Here is a 23,949-nt window from a genome sequence, read left to right as displayed (position 1 = left end):
TCAACAATTTGTTACTCACTGGCTGAGACATTTGGAAATTACTTGGGATTCTTATAAAATCTGGTAGCAAATGATTTAAGTACACGACACTGCATACTTGGAACATGCAGTAAATTAAATATTTCACTAATGACTTTGATAGACAACTCTCATTTAATAGCTATGAGAATTTGTGTAAGTTTCACAATCTCCCTGAATCCCAAAGTTTTGCTGTCAATAAAATCAGAGCAATATTTTTAGAATTTATTTTTAGCTAGGGAAATACATGAATTTATTTTAGTAACCATATTTGCCATTGTCGATGGTACAGCAGTAGAAATAATTAATTACACAGAAAAATTCCAACTTGATAGTTGTCAAACTCAAGCAGGTTATCGTGTTTTTTTAAAAGTCTTTTTTGGTGTTAATGGTGTGTTTACATTTGAGAATATACGTGTACATTATTACTTGTGTTAAAGACTAAACTGTTAAGGAATGAAAAGACTAAATGTATGGTGTCCTAACTTCACTCAAATCTTTGAGTGCATGCCTGAGTGATGTGATGATTTCAAGCTTGTTAGGTCAGCCATGCTGCGTTGCTTCTTCAGAGAATGCAGGTTCTTCCCGCGCCAGTGTTTCTCAAGTTTCTGGACTATTTTCTTCAACATAAATGACACAACCTCTGTAGCTTAGTTTACAAAAAGGGAAAAATCAAACAGCTCAGAGAAAGTGATTCAAGGTAAGCACATATGTCAGATATATCACACACTGTCCCTTGGTACATATGTAGTCACATTGCTTTATGTAGCTGTGAGGGAATCTGGGAAGTATGATCAATCTGGGAAGATATATCATAGAAACAGAAAAACTACATGTTGGAAAAATTAGTGATTGCCACAAATATGCAAGTGTAAAATTAAAGACAGTTAGACTCAAAGGAGGGGAAAATTGAAAAGAAAGTGGAAGAAATACAGATATTTTTTACAAAACATCCGGAAAGACTTTCAATGTAGCGGGCCTTTGAAAGGCTGTACAGTGCCCCCAACACATGCCGTGGGCTAGAGAGTACTGTAAAGCAGGAGTGCAAAATAATGCAGCAGAAAGAGGCCAGAGATGAGCTGTGACATCCACAGAAAGGCGTGATCACTGAACAAGTGAATGAATATGTTTGGAAGCTTGGGAAAACTTAAGCATGGCCTGGCTATGGGCCACTTTTCCTAATTTTTTTTTTTTGTCCAGTCCTGGGTCTTGGACTCAGGGCCTGAGCACTGTCCCTGGCTTCTTCCCGCTCAAGGCTAGCACTCTGCCACCTGAGCCACAGCGCCCCTTCTGGCTGTTTTCCATATATGTGGTGCTGGGGAATTGAACCGAGAGCTTCATGTGTAGGAGGCAAGCACTGTTGCCACTAGGCCATATTCCCAGCCCAAGGGCCACTTTTCCTAGGCCCATGCCTAACAGGTAGACTCGGCCACTGGGGGCTGGGACACAGCTCTGTGGTGAAGTGCATGCAGAGCATGCAGTGAGACCTGAATTCAGTCCCCAGAACAAAAAAAAATGCTTTTATTTCATTTAGGTTGTTTGTCATCATCCAGCCACAGTCCTCAACATTTCATATTGACTAAGCCCTTCCCCTTCTTTTTTCCCACCTCAGTCAACTATTGGCCTTGCCTCCTACATGCCCCAAAACATCCCCCATCAGGGTTCCTCACTTCTATTCTCCCCACCTCAGTCTGTCCTGCACTGTTTATTTCAGTCCTTGCATTGAACCCCATCTTCTGTGCAGGTGTTCTGAGAACCCAGCCAAAGAACCAGGGACTCTCATTGTTCCCCTCAAGCCACCTCTTGGGTATTCTTATTTTCTTTCTGTGTATGTATTGCCTTGGGATCAAAACATAATTTCCATGCCAAGTATTATTTGCAAACCATTTATTCAAACAAGAAGGAAAATAAGCCATAGCAAGAATGGGAGTCAATACAATACCATATCAAGAAAATTAATAAAACAAAATTAGTAGAGTCATTAAATAGTTTTTATAACTTTATTACATGTGATCAAAGAGAGAGGAAAATGTTTGAGAAAAATATAGGTAGAGACAATATGAAAGGAAATTAAATTCTAGAGATACAAACTACAACATTAAAAATCAACATTCTAGTAAAAAAGACAAAATGATTTTGGAGGGAAACAACAACAACCAGCAGTAAACCTGCCAAACACAGATTGAAAGAATGAAAAAGAGCAAACAAAACAACAGTGCATCCATGAATCATAAGACAACTTAAGTAGACTAAAACATACAAAATTAGTTCCTTAACATCCATGAGGACTTGGAGAACAGAAAATAATACTTAAATGAAAAAATTATTTGTATAAATGTGACTAAACTTTTTCCAGCTGTAGTTAAAAATATGAACCTAAAAATCCAATCATCACAGCGAACCCAGGCACCATAAACATGAAGAAACCACACAAGATGCAGGCTGAAAAGCAGTTGCAACGTGGGAAACTTGAAAGCAGCCTGAAGAGAAAAGGATGCACTAAGCAACAGAGAGACAAAGATGAGACTTACTGATGATTTCTATAGGGAAGTGTGAGAAGGAAGACATTAAGGAAACATCGTTTATTAAAGCACTGAAAAAAAGTGGGTGCCAGTGGTCCATGCATGTAATCCTAGCTACTTGGGAGGCTTAGATCTGAGGATGTTTGGTGAAGGAGATAGAAGTCTCATAGACTTTTCTGTCCAGGCTGGCTTTGAACAGTGATCTGAATTTCCTAACCTCTTCAATGGCGAGGATTACAAAAGTGAGAAACCAGCACTCAGCACAAGAATTCTACTTTTTTTTTTTTAAGTTTCTGCTTGTTTATATTTCCATGAGGCATTTTATGACAAGCTTTTAACCTCTACCAGATAGGTCTTTCATCTGTGTTATCTTGTACTTCATTAATTATCTCTCAAAGTAATTGAGATCTACCTGGTTTTTGTCGGACCAGTGAAGTTCTTTGAAAATGGACCTTTTGCATTTTATAAAATGCTGACTCTTATTTAAACTTTTATTTTGCTTTATTTAACTTCTCTGTGACAGACAAAGGGGGAGCTCTTGCCGATTTCTGATAGGTCAAGGTCCCGTTCCCCACTTGGCCTGTCAGCCAACCTTAGCAACATAATGTAATTTGAAATGTCATGAATTCAGTTGGATGTAGTCCACTTATAAAGATTTCTGTGGAGGACAATTCAGACCATTAGGCGTTCATATGACTACATGTTCATAATACACAATGACTTTAGTAGAAGCACCAGTAGCAAGAACTTTCTATTTCCAGTGGTGCTCAATTAGCAGCCACCAGGGATCCTAGATGGACATTGGTCTCAGTGGCTTTGTTCTTCCTTATGCTAGTGATGTCTGGTGTGTTCAATGTCATCACTGGCCCTGCTGACCCCTGATTGAAGTGGAGACTGACCCGGGCTGGACACACATTAGGGAAAGTTCATACTTCATTCATTGCACTATCCTCCCCAGTTGTGTGTGTGTGTGTGTGTGTGTGTGTGTGTGTGAATGTGTGCTTCTGTGTGTGTGCGTGTGAGAGAGAGAGAGAGCTAGCACTTTGGAATGCATTGTGCATGAATGGTGGATTCAAGTGAGGGTCCTGTTTACTCGAATCCTACCATAAACTTTTGCCCAGGAATAACATCTCCTTTTGATGCTGGGGCAGGAGCAGGACATGGTCTGGGTGACTGGGGATGCAAAAGAGGATATGAAAGCTTCCTGGAATTCCAAGTGAACTCACTCAAGTCCCAGAAGCACACATCCTCTCTCCCTTCCTTCCAACCTTCTTCCCTCCCTTCCTCTTTCCTCCCCTCCCTCCCACACCCTGTCCAAATGTGTATCTGTATTTTTATGTATTCCTCTTTTCTCTCTTTCTTCCTTTCTTTATTTTTCCTTTTCTTCCTCCTTTCTTTCATTTCCAACTTTTGCTCCCTCTTCCCTTTCTTTCTTCTTTCCTTCTCTACCTCTGTTTCTTTCCTTCTTTTTCTTTCTTTTCTTCTTCTGTCTCCTCCTTTCACTCTTTCTTTCTCTCCCTTCCCCTCCCTTTCTTTACCTTTTGTTCCTTTTGATTTCATTTTATCCTTTCTTCATCTGTTCTCATTGTTTTCATTTCTCTCTCCTTCCTTCCTTCTCTTTCTATCCCTTTCTTTTCTTTCTGTCTCTCTTCCTTTCTTCCTTTTTTCTATCAATTCCTACTTCCTTTCTTCCCTTCCCTTCCCTCATTCCTTCATTTCTTGCTTCTCTTCCTCTGCTTCTTTTTCTTTCATTCCTCATCTCTTCCTACTTTTTTCTTTTCTTTTTTTCCTTGCTTTCCCTTCCATTTGCTTCCCTTTCTTTTCCTTGTCTCCCCTTCCATCTTCTTCATTACTTTTTCTTTTATTTCTCTCTCACACTTCTTCCTTCCTTCTAATACTTTTTCCCTCTTTCTTTCCCTCTCTTTCATTCCTTTCTTTCATTTTCTTTTTCAGTACACAGATTTCCAGCAATCATAAAACAAAAAAAAATCCCAGTAATCATGACTTTGGTGTATTCTCTTACTCTTAGAAAGGGAAATCACTGAAGGGTTATAACAGGCAGATGTGATGCACACATAGACTTTTCCTCTGGGGCAAATTAAGGCCATATTAAATGGTACTGTTCATTTCACTGGATTGCAGCTGCCTAGACAAGTGTTTGGAGGAGCAAAGGAGGAGAGGATTGCGCTCTGGTGATGCTGAGCTGCCTGCAGTGAGTATGTGCCCACTCCTACTGCATGGCTGTCCACTCATTTGCTGTGAACTGAAGTGATCTTTGTCTTTCCAGATTGGTTTCATACTTATTCTTTTTAAACAATGGGAGGACTTGATTTGGCTAAATTAGAAGCTAGTTCAGAGATCTAAGATGAACACTTGTTGACTATAATAAACAAGAGAGAATTCTGTGAATTTAGAGGGAGAAAGAAACCACGTGTTCTACTTAGGCAAGTATTAACAGGGAGAATGGATCAGAAAATGATAACTGAAGCCAAGTCATGGAATTCCCCAGACTTTGGTAGGCAATTCTTCAATGTGTCATGAGGGAAGATGAGGAGACACAATTTCTCCCCTGGATTGACTACTTAGCATGCACCCTACATAGAGGAAACAGTCTCTCTCTCTCTCCTTTCTTCCTTCTTTCATTTCCTTCCTTCCTTCCGTCCTTCCTTCCTCTCTACCTGTGCTTGAACTCAAGACCTCAGTCTTGCTTGCTTGTTATGCTGGCTCTCAATCTATGCTTTTTGCTTGTTATCTTGGAGAGGGAATCTTAGACTTTTCTGCCTGGCTTGGAACCATGGTCTTTAGGATTTCATTCTCTAGAATAGCTATGTACAGAGACACCAGCCCTGACTGCAGGCACAAAATCACTTTAAAAAATCTAAACTAGGAAGGAGAGAAGATGGAGCCATCACAATAGGGAGGCATCCCAACTTGCTCCGACCAAATAGTGAGCTGGGAACTCCAACACCCAATGCCCCTCAAGAGACCAGCAGAACAAACAGAGCAAACAACCAGAACAAACAGAGAAACACAAGAAATGAAAAAGAACAAAGAAAGAAAAGCCTATAACCTGCACAGAGCCAGAAAATCTCCGGGGTACCCTCACCGCCCTGGCCCGACCAGGGCCAGTCTGGGAAAGTGGCCCTGGAGCCAGTGAATGGGACCACCGTCAGCAACCACAGAAGCAACAGTGGAAAAGTCCCACCGCGAGTGCAGAGACAAGACAGCAGGAGCTCCACGGGCTTCAGATAGTGCACAGACTGGACCGAGACAGATGGTGGCACAGGACTGGCGGTGCGGGACTGAATGGCCAGGACCAGACAACAACAGCAGGGGTGCCGCAGACGTGGAAAGCAGGGACGGCCACCGCCAAATGATTGATAGTCACACCCCAACCCGGAAAAGTCCACAGCAGCGTGGGACATGCACACAATTCAAGACCAGTAAGTTCCCCATCCCCCCGCCAAGGGAGATCAGCTCTGGCAGAGACCCAAAACCTGATGTAGAGCTCATCACAAGGGGACAAAGAAGCTAGAGCTCCCTCCCTCACCCTCCCTACCACAAGGGAACAAAAGAGCCCCATATCTGGTGGCTCTTGGACCCTACAGCTCCTGGGAGGACACAGGAGCTAGCAGTGGGTGGAGAAGTGCCCAACAAAGTGTCTGGGAGACACCTTTGGCCAGCATCCCCCAAAGCCCCAGCTGCGGAGCCTGAATCTGTCTGCACCAGCCACCCCAGCAGGGACCGGGGAACTGGTAGGCATTTGAATGCCATCTGAGGCACCCTGGTCTGCGTAGACTTTTTGAACAATAGTCACAGGCTTGCTGGTGTGCAATACCAGCCCAGTAGGGTCACCTGGGCCTGAGCACATGCCCATCCCTCACAGCAGAGGTGCAGAGAGTCTGTGGGCACCAACCCAGGCCCAGACACTTAAACCTGCTGGGCACCACACATACCCCCCCCCACACACACAGTAGATTCGCTAGAGGGCACAAGCACCCTTCAACAATCCGGTGCAGAGTGCCCCCAAAAGAAGCACAAGAGCACCTTAGAGGACCAGCGTGGGTCAACATGCTAGCCCGCCAGCAGGGGGATCTTGTGCCCACCCATCTGCAGGAACACACAAGTGGGCAAGCTGCCCCTCAGCAGCAATGCCCGCTCTGACAGGCGCACTCTGCACAGGTGGGCAGGGCCCCCCAGCAGCAACGCCCGCTCTGATAGGCGCACTCTGCACAGTTGGGCAGGCCACCCCTCAATAGCAAAACCTGCTCTGACAGGAACACTCCACACAGGTGGGCAAGCCGCCCCTCTGCGGCAATACTCAATCTGAGAGAAGAGCTCTCTTGACCCACAGCAATTAGAGGGGAAAGAATCAAAGAGAAAAGTCTCCATGCCATGCTGAATCAGTGACCCGTGAACCCCCAACAGGGCCCCACAAGGGTCAGCACAACACAGCGGCACAGCACAGTCCTGCAGAGAAAGACACAGAACCTACCCACCCCTAACTGCAGTGAGGGTAACCACCTTGGAAACAACTGAGACAGTCATGCTCACCAATAGGGCAGTAAGGTTCAACAGCCAAACTCAAACCTGGAGCCAGGATATAAACAAGTCCTCACTGACAGACCAGAGGGAAACAGCACAAAGCCAAGCCAAGGCCGCCACCTACAGGCCCCTGAAAGTGCAAAAACTCCAGATGAGTAAATCACAAAGAAATATTACAAATTTCATGAAAGGTCAAGCCAACTCGCCAGCTCCAAAAAGTAGTATGACCAAGGAGGAGATGGAGAATAAAAAAATAAAACTGAGGCTAAGATAGCAGAAATGACCAAAAGCCTCAGGAATGAATTCAGAAAACAATTCCAGGAGTTTAGAATGGAAGTCTCAAAGGACCTTCAGGAAGTCAAGAAAGAAATGGAAGCAAAAATAGATACAGTCTACTCCTTTGTTAAATAAGACGTTAACATCCTGAGAAACAAAATGCAAGAAAAAATAGATTCAAAACACAACTCATTAAAAGAAGAAATTACCACAATGAGAGCTGATCTGGCAACCATAAACAGTTCACTCATGTCGCTGCAAACCACACTAAAAAGCCACATCACAAAGGACCGGAAGATTGCTGCACTCCAAGAAACTGTCAAACTCCAGTGCAGACTAATCCAGGAAATAGTGGACAGGGAGAAGAGATACAATCTGCATATAATCAAATAGATGAAGGAGAGGCGTACCAGAGCAGAGGTATACAACAAATATTCAATAGAGTTATTGCAGAGAACTTACCCAATCTCACAAGGAATAACCTCACCCCAATAACAGAATCATATAGAACACCTGGCAGACCTGACCAGACCCTAGAAAATCCTCGCCTAGACACATAATTAGCAAGGCCTCAGATCTCAAGAATAAAGAGCAAATTTTTAACGCAGCTAACATGAAGAAAGAACTCTATTACAATGGAAAAAAGATCAGAATCACGGCAGACCTCTCCACACAAACTTAAATGCAAGAAGAGCCTGGAAGAACACAGTCCAAGTCCTCCAGGCCAACAACTGCCAACCCAGAATTAGATACCCAGTAAAATTAGAATTCACCTTTGAGGGAAAAACCAGATCTTCATAGTAAAGAGGAACTAAAGGATTATGTGAATAAAAAACCAGCCTTACAGCGAATTCTAAGAGGGGAACCCCACCTAACAGAAAACATACAAGACCCACAGACAGAAACAGAAAGAAACTACAATAGCCAGAGCCCAACAGGAGGAGCAGCTCAATAAAGACAAGAAAGCAGGGAGAGGAAACACAGGAAAATGGAAGGGAAAAAAACTACACTTATTCATGATCTCTTTGAATATAAATGTTATAAATTCTTTGATAAAGAGGAGCAGACTGACAAAGATTATCCATAAACAAAAATTGCTATCTGTTGTCTTCAAGAGACCCATCTTACAGCAAGGGACAAAAACAGGCTCCCAAAGAAAGGATGGAGCAGGATCTTCCACACAAACACACCTACCAAAATGGCAGGAATAGCTATCCTGATTTCAGACAAAAAGGACTTCTCATTAAAATCAGTTCAAAAAAATAAAGAAGGGCACTACATTTTAATACAAGGAAAAATCCAGAATCAAGATATCACAGTGATAAATTTATACGCACCAAACAAAAGAGGCCCTAAATATGTAAAACAAAACTACAGAACAAGATAGACCCAAACACAATCATAGCGGGAGAGTGGGAGATTTTAATACTCCACTCTCTCCAAGAGACAGATTCAACACACAGAGGATTAGCAAGGGAGCCAAAGACCTAAATAACACCATATCCCACATGGATCTGACAGATCTGTACAGAGTTTTTCACCCTACAGAGACCCAATACACATTCTTCTCAGCAGCCCATGTAACATACGCCAAAATAGATTATGACATAGCCCACACAAAGAACCTCAGCAAGTACAAGAGTATTGACGTCATCCCATGTATTATATCTGATCACAGTGGAATCAAAGTAACCCTCAATAACAAAGGATACCACAGAGGCTATACAAATACTTGGAGGATAAACCCCTCACTGTTACCTAACACTTGGGTCACAGAGCAAATTAAGGATGACATTAACAAATTCATAAGCCACAACGACAATGAAAATACATCACAAAGAAACCTATGGGACACAGCTAAGTCAGTACTGAGGGGCAAGATCATTGCCCTCAGCACTCACATTAAAATAATAGAATCAGAGCAGGTGAATAACCTGACGATGAAACTAAAACATCTGGAGAAACAAGAAATAATCGAATCTAAAATGACTAGGAGGAGAGAGATCACAAAGATTAAAGAAGAGATAAATCTGATTGAAAATAGAAAGACCATTCAACAAATAAATAAAACTAAAAGCTGGTTCTTTGAGAAAATAAATAAAATGGACAGACCCCTTGCAAGACTTACAAAAAAAAAGAAGAGACTCATATTTTTAAGATCAGGGACTCCACAGGAAAAATTACAACAAATACACACGATATTCAAACAATCATAAGTAACTATTTCCAGAACCTCTACTCACTAAAGAACAATAATTTTACAGAAATGGATCAATTCTTAGAGAAGTATAAACTGCCCAAACTGAATCAAGAAGAAATAAATCAACTAAATAAAACAATAACTTACAGTGAGATACAGGGATTAATCAAGAGCCTCCCAACAACATCCCTGGCCCGGATGGATTCACCAATGAATTCTATAAAACCTTTAGTGAGGAGCTAATACCAATACTTCTCAAACTCTTCCGTGAAATAGAAACAGAGGGAGAAATCCTAAACTCATTCTATGAAGCTAATATTATACTCATCCCCAGGCAAAGACAGAACAAAAAAAGAGAACTACAGACCAATATCACTAATGAACACAGACGCAAAGGTCCTCAACAGAATATTAGCTAAAGACATACATATCACCCAGGGGAAAAAAATATTAGCTAACAGGATCCAGAAACTGGTCAAGAAAATTACACATTCTTATCAAGTAGGCTTCACTCAACATCAGACCCGAATCTTTGAAACTACTGAAAGACTGAGTAGGAAAGACGCTAGAACTTATAGGCACAGGAAGGAACTTCCTGAATATAGTCCCAGGGGGCATAACAGATAGGGGAGAGACTCGACAAATGGGACTACTACAAATTAAAAAGTTTCTGCACAGCTATAGACATAGCCACCAAACTAGAAAGACAGCCAACCACATGGGAAATGATCTTCACCAGCACAGCAACAGAAAAAGGCCTAATATCCGTCATCTACAGAGAACTCAAAAAAACTAACCCCTTCTAAGCCCAGTAAACCAATTAGGAAATGGGCAAAGGAGCTAAAGAGAGACTTCACAGGAGAGGAGATAAAAATGGCAAAGAAACATATGAGTAAATGTCCAAAATCCCTGGCAGTAAAGGAAATGCAAATAAAAACAACCCTGAGATACCACCTCACCCCAGTTAGAATGGCCTATACTCTAAAGTCAGCCAACAACAAATGCTGGAGGGGATTCAGGGAAAAAGGAACCCTTCTCCATTGTTGGTGGGAGTGCAAATCAGTACAAACACTTTGGAGAAGAGTATGGGGGTTCCTCAAAAAACCCAGCATAGACCTACCCTATGACCCAGCCATACCACTCCTAGGCATCTATCCTGAACAACAGGTCTCAGGATATCAAAAAGACATCTGTACATCCATGTTTATCGCTGCACAATTCACAATAGCTAAAATATAGAAACAACCCAGATGCCCCTCTACACATGAATGGATAAAAAAAATGTGGTACCTATACACAATGGAATACTACATAGCGATTAGAAATGATAAAATATTGGTATTTGCAGGGAAATGGTCAGAACTTGAAGAAATAATGTTGAGCAAGACAACCCTCGAACACAGAGAACAAAGGGGCATGGTCTCCTTGATTTATGACTGTTAAAGTTGAGGGGGACAGTAGAGACGAGGTCTACGAAACAAAATCTTCTTGTCAAATGGTATTTCCACAGGTTTGGGACAGTGACCTTACATTATGTATCTAAAACTAAACAACTACTAAACATAAAAAGGTCTAAAATAGACCTCTTTGTGGATCACAATAGCTCAACAGCTATGTATGTATGAACATATAAGACAAGGATAAGCAAACTCTATTGTTGACGTTATATTTAAAGTTCTAGGTGAATTTCCTTTGGCGTATGCCACGTGGCTACTGTATATGATTTTGATATACTGGGTATTGTATATGCCTACCTGATTTAGGGAAGGGAAAGAAAAACAAGGGTGTAAGATATCACAAGAAATGTACTCACTGCCCTATTATATAACTGTACCCCTTTTGCACAACACCTTGTCAACAAAATTTAATTTAAAAAATTAAAAAAAATCTAAACTACCTCAAGTTCTAGCTCAACATGAGCCCTGTTAGAATTAGCAGATCACCCTTGAATCTAATTTACTTCAGGGGACTGTGCTTGGATTACAAAAATGGGTTTTTGTTGTTTGATTGCTTGGTATTTTAGACCAGTCCTAGGGCTTGAACTAAGAGTCTGGGAGCTTTCCCTGACCATTTTTACTCAAGCTTAGCATTCTACAACTTGAGCCACAGCTTCGTTTCTGGCTTTTGGACACTTACTTGCAGACAAGAGTCTCAGGGACTTTCCTGCCTGGGCTTAGATCTCAACTTCTTGGGTAGCAAGGATTACAGGTGTGAGCCACCAATGCCAGGCAAAAGTTTTTTTTTAAATTATTATTTATAATACTATGCCTGAAAATGGTAATAAACCCTTAGATACGATGAAGGGACACACACACACACACACACACACACACACACACACACACACACACACGCACACGTATGCGCGCACGCACACGAGCAGGACTTGGGACTCAGGGCCTGAGCACCATCCCTGGCTTCTTTTTGCTTAAGGCAAACACTCTACATCTTAAGCCACAGTACCACTGAGCTATAATCCACTATTATTTCTTTCTGTTATACTTTTAGTTTTGCAACATTCATCTTAAGGTAATGGTGTGAATGCTACCTTCATAGAAGCAAGTTCAGTCATCAAATATATAATTAAAAGAATAATTTTTTTTCTGACTAAGCAATGACCTATGTGAGCAGGTGACTCAATACTGTTAAAATGACATAGCCTTTCCTTTGCATGGGTTGCTACTTATACAGTTCTCATTTAACTACTGCTTTAGCTGTATGCAATGTGAACATGGATATAAAAACAAGTAGTTTTCCTTTACAATAGACAGGAATAATATGCTGAACTGGATGCCAGTGACTCCTGCTTGTCATCCTCACTATTAAGGAAGTTGAGAGATGTGAAGACCACAGTTCAAAGGTGGCCCAGGGCAGGAGAATCAGTGAGACTCATCTCCAATGAACCAATAAAAGGCAAAAGTGGAGCTGTGCTCAAGTGACAGAGTGCCACCCTTGAGTGAAAAATCTAAGGGAGAGTATCTGGGCCTTGAGTTCAAGCCCCAGGAATGGCATACAGACACAAAACAACAATATGCTAAATATAGAGCTTTGAAATAATAAGTACACCAAATTGTCATGCCTGATTATTTTACATATTTAATAAAATAAAGCTTTATGTTATTCAGGGATTTTTATTATTTGGTTTTATATTATTTTATTATTTGGTATATATATATTCAGAGCCTCACACTGTCACTTTCTTTGCTCAAGGCTGGTGCTCTACCACTTAAGCCACCACTTCACTTCTGGCTTTATGGTGGTTAATTGAAGATGATAGTGTCACATATCTTTTTGCCTGGGCTGACTTTGAACCACTGTCTTCAGATCTCAGTCTCCTGGGTATCTAGGATTACAGGAGTGAACCACCAGTGCCTAACTACTGTACAGTTTTGAAGTGACCATCTAGTTCAATGACAGGTGGAGAGAACAGAAAAGCTGCTGATGGAGGAAGTGAGGAAGAGGACTATGGTTGGCAAGTTCATCCTGGAGGGGTTTCCTGCCACTCAGCACCTGGGCGCTACATTCTTCCTCATACACCTGGTGGCAAATGTCGTCTCCATCATGAGCACCACTCTTATTATTAACATCGAGGTCACTGACCCTCACTTCCACACACCTATGTACTTCTTCAGCACCTTCTCTTTTGTGGAATGCTGTTTCATCACCACTGTGATTCCCAAGTTGCTGACTTTCTTTCTGTTAGGGAGACAGACAATTTCCTTTGTAGCTTGTGTGAAACAAGCCTTGGTCTTTCTTTTCCTGTTAGGAACCATGTTCTTCCTCATGGCTGTATTGTACTTAGATCGGTACCTGACCATTTGCAGGCCATTTGCATTACCCAACCATCCTGAACTGGAAGGTGTGTCTCTTGCTGGTTGCTTCCTGCTGGGGGCTGGGATTTCTCTTCATGGCGATTCCAGTCCTGGCACTCTCACTCATCATTCTGTGGCCCCAATATCAGCCCTCACTTCTTTTGTGATTTTGGACCCTTGTCAAGTCTTTCCTATTCTGACACCAGATCGACTGACAGCTTGTTCTTCATCTTGGGCTTGTGTGTCCTCTTTCCGTCCTTCACAATGACTGCTGTGGCCTACAGTAGCAACCACCGCCATGGTTCATCTCCCCTCAGCCACAGAGAAGCACAGAGCTTTCTCCACCTGCTCCTATCACCTCATGGTCCTTTCCCTGATGTATGGCAGCTGTGTCTTTATCTATATGAAGCCAAAGAAGATGAGCAGGCCGAACTCCAACAGAGAGGCCACCCTGGTGCACACGGTGGTGACCCGCTGCTGAACCCTGTCGTCTACACCTTGCACAACAAGCAGGTCCACTGGGCTCTCCAGGAGGCTCTGTCTCAGATGAAGATGCAGAAGTAGGACATACATGTTCAGAAGTGGAAGACATTTTCCCTTGGGCCTTTTCAATTGCTTCTATATACTTGGAATTTTCTGTAGATATTGACTGTGTTATTTCTACAGGTTCTACTCATTTAGAAATAGCTAATTTATCTAACAATTGGATCTGAAATTTGTATTAATCTTCTTTTTACTGAGATGGAAATACTTCCCAAAATCTTATTATTAGTTTTTCATTTATATTTTAGTTTTTGTTTTTATATTGCTATTGTAAAGGTGATGTACATAGGGGTTACAGTTATATAAGTGAGGTAAAGAGTACATTCACTTTTGGACAATATCGCTCCTTCCCTCACTCTCTCTCAGTTTTCCCCTTCTTTCCCCATCCACAAGTTTTACAGTTCATTTTCAACATACTGTCTAGTGAGTACCACTGCTGCACTTGTTTTCCCTATGTCCTTCCCTTTCTGTGCCTCCCATAATCCCTCCCAGAGACAAATACATGAAAGAAGAAAAGGAAAGAAAACAGAAACAGCAAAAAAAGAAAAAAATCTCTTGTTTCCATTTCCTGGAGTTCATTACAATAGATGTTATTTTGTATGCACATAAGCATTGCACTTTTGTGTTCTTCTCCTAAGATTATCCTCCTTTGGTCTCACTGTGTGTGAATTATCTAGAGCCCTGTATAATTTTCCATGTTCCAGTATATATTAGATCTAATTCCACATATGAGAGAAAACATTCACCATTTGTTTCTTTGAGCTTGCTTACCTCATTAATATGACTTGTTACAGGTCCATCCAATTCCCTGCAAATGACATATTATTCTTTGTAATGGCTATGTAAAATTCCATTGTGTATAGGTACTACATTTTTGGATAGTTATCTTTTTTCTTTTTTGTCAGGTGTGGGCTTGAATTCAGGGCCTGGGTGCTATCCCTGAGCTGCTAGAAACCCTCATAGGCACTAAACTGAGCATTTCTGAATCTATACATATAAGCAGCTCTTATTTTTTTTTGCAATAATTTCTGACCACGCAGGAGTGAGTCAATCCCAGCTGGCTGGCCCACAGTGAAGCCCTACTGTGATGGACAACTGAACTGGAACATGTGGGTAAGTGCTTACTTATTATGGTCGCTATAGTCTTTTTTTAAATACAGAAGTTCTATGCATCACACGTCCAACAGTTGATTGTTTGTGATACATGTATGAGTGAAGCCTTCCCTTACTTATGAGTTACCTATAATGATTAGTTCAAGAGTTTGCTACTTCATAGATCTCTTTGCTCTCCATTATAAATCTTTTTTGTTCAGAAAACATTCCCCATTCTTAATGGATTCTGTGAACTGTTCAAACATGTCAATTAGTATCAGCAGCCTCCCTCGATTAAACTTCTCACATTCTTCCAGTAAATAGAAATTTCAGACAAGAATATGGCAGTGTGATTAAGAATTGACCAAGAGAAATGAGTAATCAACCAAATATTACAATAAACAAGATTTAGAGAATAAGTTCATATCTTTTATAACATCAAAACTTCCACCCACATATAATCAGACTTGATTGTCTCTGATATTGCCTATCATTTAAACTACTATGAGATTTAGCACAATGTTAGAAAACAATAGATGTTCAGAAGATCCTACATGATGAGTGGAAGAGATCAACATCTGGTTTGGTTTGAATAAATAAAGCCCTTTATTGATAAAGGAAAAAAAAACAACAAAAAACAAAAACAAAAAAAAACTTCCACCCACTGTTACAATAAATTCTTATACTAGTATATGAATTCTTTACTAGTATGTGAATCAATATACTAATTCTTTTCTACCATAACTGGCAATATAATAATATATTTTCAATAGTTTCTTCTTCTTTCTGTGGTACATTTAGAACCAAGTAACAGAATTTAGCACTACATAATTTAGAAAATATAGAAAAGCATTAGGAAATATGGTTTATCGTTGTACTATTTGATTGGGTTAAGTATTTTGGGAAAGATGGTGAACAGAAAAGGTTTTCTTGTCTCAGTCATTGCTTTCCAGTCATTGCTTTCTCATTACTGATGGATAACTCCCAAATTTCATGTAAGCTCAGATTTTCTCAGCGAAACTCTTGGCTGAGATTGAGTTACACACAGCTCAAAGGAATTTGGCTTTCTGGAGTCCTCGGAATCATAAGCAATATTTGTGATCATAGAGTGTTTTCCCCAGATGTGGCAGGGGCAGGACTACTGATTTTTAACAGAATTCTCCCCCAAGGGTCAGGCCTCTGACAGGCTCTTCACTCTGTCCTCCTGGTTGGAAGTAGATGAGCTGAATACTTTTGAATTCTTTTTAAACAGGACATAGAAGACCATTACAATGCAGGCAATTCCACAACAGCATGCATCCAGACTTCAACCATAATAGCTTTGTAAAACATATCACCCAAACTCCTTACATCTCTGATAAAAGCCAGATTTTGAGACAAGATACCTTCTTTTTATCAGAAAAATTGTAAATTTATTAGAATTGATTGTAAAGAATCTAGTCAACATACTTTAGTCAGAGAGTATAAAAGAGATAGATTAATGAAAAGATTTTGCCATTATGTCAAAGCTATGAAATGCAGCTTGTCAATGAGTTTGTTAGTTCATGCAATCTGAAGAATTGTATACTTACATGGTGTTTTTCTTTTCCTCTTGGCAGGTTCAATTCCAAAATGGTGTTTGGTGTGGTTGCTATGTTCAGTTCTTTTTTTCTCCTTGGAAAAACCCTGATGCAGACTTTGTCACAGATGATGGCTGATTCTACCTCTTATCCTTCCTCTTCTTCCTCTTCTTCTTCTTTCTCCTCCTCCTCCTCCTCCTCCTCCTCCTCCTCCTCCTCCTCCTCCTCCTCCTCCTCCTCCTTCTCCTCCTCCTCCATCTCCTCCTCCTCCTCTTCTTTTTCCTCTTATTCCTCTGCCTCTCTTCACAATGAGCAGGTGTTGCAAGTTGTGGTGAGTTCTTATGGCTTTAAATAACTTCGTTGAAATAACTCCAAAGGGTTTCTAGTCAGACTCCTACAATCGTTGACCCTGAGAAGTGCCTGGGGTGCGGGTCACCATCACAGTCCTGGGGCTGAGGATAAAGCATTCTCTTGGTGGCTCCCAGGGCCAAGGCCTGAGGCTGGCATCTTGCTGGGGCCTACAGAAAATGTTGTATACCAGATACCCAGGTGGGCCTTGAACCCAGGACAATAGTCACCAGCACTCAGTCAATCAGGCTAGGAGTCTTATTTAGCTGTGCATAGCCTCTGCTCGCCATCACCAGGAGGGTGACAAACAGCACAAGATACTTTCTTGAAGTAGACCAAACCTAACGCCTGAGGCCCATCCAGGGAGGTCATATTTACCATGGTGGCCTGGGGAAAGGGCCCACAGCCCAGGGGTTCAGCTGTAGAAGTGGCAGAGATGGGAAAACCAACTATTGCTTCTCACTTCCCTGTTGGGAGCTGAGCCAGCAGCTAAATTCTTCCTGACCTCTGGCTGTGTTTTCAAGGACGTGCAAGGACATGGCTTAATGGAAAATTGGAAATGCTTTACTATGTCTGCTATGAGTCCATTCTTATGTTAACCAACCTCATCCTGTCTTAGTTACCATCAAATATTGCTCTGGGGTCCATTCTTATGTTAACCAACATCATCCTGTCTTAGCTATCGTCAGGTATTGCTAACTCCAAGCCTTTTTGTGTTCTGGAATTTTAAGCCTATGCTATTTCCTGGTTTTCAAACTGCATATAAGCTGGAAGTTAAGAATAAACATGGCTGCAGTCTTGAGTTACAATCTTGAGCTGCAGACCTCCCAGACCCCATCTTTGTCTCTTGTCTTTTTTTCTCTTGTCTTGTATTTGTCCTTTTCTTTAATCCTCACCTCCCTCATTCAGGATTTCCTTTTGCTGCCGGTTGGCTCCGGCAGAGTGGCGCCCGAACAGGGACCTGAACACCTGGGACCACGGCAGAGGACCCCACTCAGGTAAGGACGTCTGAACACTTGGGAAGGAGAGAGAGAGAGAGAGAGAGAGAGAGAGAGAGAGAGAGAGAGAGAGAGAGAGAGAGAGAGACAGTGTACTTACTGTTGGGAGTAAGAAATTATGGGACAAGGTAACAGCTGCATGCTATACGTGCAGGCCCTCAAAGGGATGCTTCATGCCAGGGGAGTGAAAGTTGGCCAAAGTCAGTTAGAAGGGTTTCTTTCACTTTATTGAGGAAGCATGCCCCTGGTTCCCAGAGGAAGGAACCATTAACTTAGAAACTTGGCAGAAAATTGGAAAAAAGATTCAGGGACATTATGACGCAAATGGCCCTGAGAAAACCCCAGTGGATGCTTTTACTCTCTGGAATATGGTCCGAGATTGTTAAGATCCTAGACATAAATGGATAAGATTCAATCAGTTGATCAGAAAAACTGAACAGGGACCTGATGAGTGTCGCCCAGCCCCGGGAGCGTATGCAGCTGCCCGGGAAGAGCTGAGAAAATTAATAAGATCTGAACCCACTGGGCTAGATATTAAGGAAGGCTCAGATGGCTCAGACACTGAGGAAAAATTATGCAATGAGCCTACTAAAGATAGATTGACCCATGTTGAGAATATGTTGGAATCAATTATAGCGTTATTGTCACAGCTTCATCCAAAACAACAAACTCCTTTAAAGGTAGAGACTTGTGGACCCCCGCCCACAATCCTGGGGGACTTTGATCCTTTCCCACCACCCCCTCTGCCTGTTATTGTCTCACAGCCAGTACCATCTCAGCCTGTGCTGTTAAAGGCGCCTGGCCCTCCTAATGGTGAACTCCCCTTTGGGACAAGTTCTAATCTCACCCCTAAGCCTAGCGCCCTGAAATTCTCCTTGGTGCAGGCTGCTCAAAGAGGGGAGGCCATTCTGGTTTTCACTTATTCCCTGTAAGGAAGAATGAAGATAATGAAAGAGTTCATCAGCCTTTGCCATTTAAACAAATAAGAGATCTAAAGAATGCTTGTGCTCAATACGGCCCTACAGTGCCATTTACTCAAGTTATTCTTGAAGCCTTGGCTACTGAAGCTTTATGCCCAAACAATTGGAAACAGTTGGCTAGGGCTTGTCTTAGTGGAGGAGATTACTTATTGTGGAAGTCTGAATTTGTGGAACAGTGTCAGGCCACAACAGAGGCCAACAAGACAAATAATGTGCCTGCTTCATTTGCAGAGCTCGCTGGGGAAGGTGATTACAATGACACCCAGACCCAGTTAAATTACACTCCGGACATTTATGGTCAGATCAGTGCTGCTGCTAAACGTGCCTGGAATAGACTCCCTAACTCTAGTAAGACTGAAGACCTTTCCAAAATTAGACAGGGACCAGATGAACCTTATTAAGATTTTGTCTCTCGACTATTAGAAGCAACAGGCCATCTGATCCAAGCTGAGGATGTTGGCAAGGTTCTTGTACAACAATTGGCATATGAAAATGCTAATGCAGCTTGCCAAGTGGCCATCAGGCCTTTTAAGAAAAAGGGAGGAATAACTGACTATATTCGGCTTTGTGCAGACATTGGTCCATCCTATATGCAGGGCCTCACACTGGCTGCAGCGCTCCAAGTGCAGACTGTAACTGAGTTTTTACGCACCCCCCCCCCCCCCGTACAGGGGGAAAGGGAAGGGGACATCTACATACTGCTGGGTACCTTGGCAGCTGTTTTTCCTGCGGACAAATGGGCCACTTAATGGCTCACTGCCCTAATCAGAAAAGGAGAGCTATGACTGGAATTTGTCCCCGTTTAAAAAGGGGAAGCATTGGGCTAAGAATTGCAGATCTACTTTGAATGACTCTGGCCTCCCGATTTCAGGAAACTGGCAGAGGGGCCAGACCCTGGCCCCACGGAAAAATTTTGGGGCGGCTCCTTCCTTCCCCCAACCTCAAGCCTATTCCCCAAGAACCCACAGCAACAATCAGTTTCCAGTCTCCTCCAAGCAACATCAGGGAGTGCAGGACTGGACCTCTGGTCTTCCACCTGTGCAGTAATGACTCCGGAAATGGGAGTCCAGGCCCTCCCTACAGGAGTCATTGACCCCCTTCCGAGGAAATCTGTTGGCTTACTGTTAGACTGCAGCAGCTCTGCACTGAGGGGCCTACATATTATTCCAGGAGTGATAGATGAGGACTATACTGGAGAAATAAAAATCATGGCTTCAGCGCCTGCTAGTATTATCTCTATCCGTGCAGGACAAAGAATTGCTCAGCTCATCCTTGTTCCTTTAATTTCAGTCGGTGCCTCAGTCACTACAAACCCTAGGGGAGAAAGGAGTTTTGGGTCTTCAGACATATTTTGGGTTCAAAACATAAAATAGGAACGGCCCGAGCATACAATTTATATACAAGAAAAGCCCTTCCGAGGCCTATTAGATACAGGAGCAGATGTGTCTGTGATAGCCAAAAGACATTGGCCTTCCCACTGGTCCCTTACTGCATCTCTCGCATCTTTACAGGCCACAGATCCCCAACAAAGCATTGCCATCCTTAACTGGAGAGATGGTGAGGCCCATTCTGGGACTTTCCAACCTTATGTATTGGATCATTTGCACATAAATTTGTGGGGGAGGGATATTATGGAAAAGATGGGAGTTTATTTGTTTAGCCCTAGTGACGCAATTACTTGTCAACTCTTAAGTCAAGGGCTACTGCCTTCAGGAGGATTGGGAATTAATCAACAAGGAATTCGAGAACCCATTCAACCCCAGCCCCGACCTCTTAGACAAGGGCTGGGATATTTTTAATGGGGGCTGCTGCTCATCCTGCCCCTCACGCTGATCCTATCACATGGTTATCAGAGACCCTGGTGTGGGTGGATCAGTGGCCTCTATCAATTGAAAAGATTATTGTCGCCCAACAGCTGGTGCACGAACAGCTGGACTTGGGCCACATTGCTCCTTCTACTTCCCCATGGAATTCACCAATTTTTGTAAAAAGAAGTCTTGTAAATGGAGACTTCTTCAGGATCTCCAATGAGTAAATGCCACAATGGAACTTATGGGGGCGTTACAACCAGGTTTGCCCTCTACTATGGCAATTCCTCAAAACACATACAAAATAATAATTGACTTAAAAGATTGTTTTTATACCATACCCCTTGCTCCTCAAGATTGCAAACGCTTTGCATTTAGTGTCCCTCCTACTAATTTTAAAGAACCCATGAAATGATACCATTGGCTAGTGTTGCCTCAAGGCATGGCAAATAGCCCCACCTTATGCCAAAGCTTTGTAGTGCGGGCTCTCTCTTCTACTCGCAAAAATTTTCTTTCTGTTTATATTATTCATTATATGGATGATATTTTATTAGCTCATCTAAACCCTGCAGTAGTACGCCAAGCTTTTGGACAATTAAAACAAGATCTTACCTCTTTTGGGTTAATAATAGCTAGTGAAAAGGTGCAAGAGCATCCTCTGTATACTTATCTTGGTCATACATTAGGTCCTTATTATTTTACTAGTCAGAAATTACAGATTAAGACTTCTCATTTGCGTACTTTGCATGATTTTCAAAAATTTCTGGGAGACATTAATTGGCTTTGCCCTTAAATTATCCACAGCTGAATTAAAACCCTTACTTGATCTATTAAAGGGGGACCCTGACCCTACATCTCCCAGACAAATGACAACTGAAGCAGCTAAAGCCTTAAGCATAGTAAATTCTGCCATTTCTTCCCAACATGTAAATTATATTGATTACTCAGCCCCCTGGGAATCATATATTTTAACTACACCTCATTCTCCAACAGTGGTCCTCTGGCAGAAGGGACCCCTTCTATGGCTTTCCTTGCCTGCTACTCCCTCAAAAGAGTTAACTCCCTATTATGAATTGGTGGCCACCTTAGTCCATATGTGCCATGTGGAATCTTGTATGTATCTTGGACGAAATCCACAGGGGATATAAATATATCCCCTATACTTTACAACAGCAAGAATGGCTTTATATTCATTGTGATTCCTGGGCCATTGCTTGGGCCAATTTTATGGGCACAATTTCACATCATCATCCCTCCAACAAATTACTTCACTTTGTCTCTTCTTACACTTTTATATTTCCTCGGGTTGTATCTCTATCACCTCTTTCTATGGCTGCCTTGGTGTTTACAGACGGATCTTCTAATGGAATGGCAGCTCTTACTATTGATGGTGAAACTAAATCTTGGGACACTGGTCTTTCTTCTGCCCAGGAAGTTGAAATTCAAGCAGTTTTACAAGCCCTTACAATTTTACCTACTAAAGCTTTTAATTTATATTCAGACAGTCATTATGTTATTCGAGCCCTTCAGGTCATTGAAACTGTCCCTTTCCTTGGCTCAGCTAATTCCACTATCCAAACTCTTTCGCCAGATACAACTTCTTCTTTGCTCTCGCACCTATAAGTGCATTTTTGGATTTATACGTGCTCATACTAAGCTTCCTGGACCATTAAGTGAGGGCAATGCTATTACAGATGAGGCTACTCAAATTTTTCTCACTCAAATTGACTTAGCAAAGCAATCACATGCTGCCCACCATCAAAACACTCGTACCTTACATCAGCATTTTCATATCACACGTGACGTGGCTCGTCAAATGGTAAAAACTTGTCCCAACTGTACTACCTTCCTACCTGTGCCCTCCAATGCATTAACCCTCGAGGCTTCGTGGCCAACCATGTTTGGCAAATGGATGTTACCCACATTCCCTCTTTTGGACAGCTCCACTTTGTCTGTGTTACCACAGACACTTACTCTAATTTTATTATGGCTACTACTCTTATCGGGGAAGCTAGCAAACATTGTATCTCCCATGCCTTACGCTGCTTTGCTACTATGGGACTTCCTAAACATATTAAAACTGATAATGGTCCGGGATATGTTGGACGAGCTTTTCAAACTTTTTGTAAATCTTACCAAATTGTTCACTCTACAGGAATTCCCTATAATCCTCAAGGTCAAGGAATTGTTGAACAGGCCAACGCTTTGTTAAAACACCAAATTTCTAAATTAAAAGGGGGGGGGAATTATACGCCCTCTCTCCTGTTAATATTCTTATGCTTTATTCGTACTAAATTTTTAAAATTTGGACTGTAATGGCCTTTCCGTAGCACAGCGGTTCTGGGAAAAGAGAGAGCAAAGACCTTTTGCCCAAGTTAAGTGGAAAGATCCTTTAACAGGCATTTGGCATGGGCCTGATCCAATATTGACATGGAGTCGAGGACATGTCTGTGTTTTTTCACAGGACGAAAATGACGCCCGCTGGCTACCTGAGCATTGCATTCAGATTGTGGAAGCTCATCAGAATGGTACAAGCGCTGACCCAATGGGCCTATGTGCCACATCCACCGAAACTTCACAATAAACTTCACAATAAAAACTTCACAATAAACCCTGTTCATTAATTTTCAAAAAAAAACAACCAAAAAACAAAACAACAACAAAAACACCTGCCTAACATTTATGGCTCACACCTGTAACATTAGCTACTCATCTGAGGGTCTTTGTTCAAGGCCAACCCAGGCAGGAACGTTCATGAGACTCTTCTTATCTCCAATTAGCTACCAAAAACCAGAAGTGGAGCTGTGGCTCAAGTGGTAGAGTACTTGCCTTGAGCAAGAAATTTCGGGGACAGACAGGTTCTGGTATCTCATGCCTGTAATCTTAGCTACTCAGGAGGCTGGAAGCTGAGGATTGAGAACCAAAGCCAGCTGGAGTATAAAAGCCTCTGAGACTCTTACCTCCAATTAACCGTGCAAAAACCAGAAGTGGCTCTGTAGCTCAAGTGATAGAGCACTAGCCATGAGCACAGAGGCTCAGGGACAGCACCCAGGCCCTGAATTTAAACTCTGCATCCAACAACAGCAACAACATCAGGAACAAAACCCAAGCTCTGAGTTCAAGCGCTACTACTGGCATGTGTGTGGATGCACACACACACACACACACACACACACACACTCACACACACACACACAAATATCACCAAAAATGTATAAAAGAATATCCAGAGTACCCTTAATTCATAA

The 23,949-nt window shown here is 42.0% G+C and overlaps 1 pseudogene; it reads left to right on the top strand.

The window, feature by feature from the left end:
• Nucleotides 1-5,697: 5,697 nt before the first annotated feature.
• Nucleotides 5,698-13,937, top strand: LOC125344310 (annotated as a pseudogene).
• Nucleotides 13,938-23,949: the final 10,012 nt, after the last annotated feature.

The sequence above is a fragment of the Perognathus longimembris genome, chromosome 2 (assembly GCF_023159225.1).
Source record: "Perognathus longimembris pacificus isolate PPM17 chromosome 2, ASM2315922v1, whole genome shotgun sequence".
Classification (NCBI taxonomy): Eukaryota; Metazoa; Chordata; class Mammalia; order Rodentia; family Heteromyidae; genus Perognathus; species Perognathus longimembris.
This window is presented reverse-complemented; position numbering and strand designations above follow the sequence as displayed.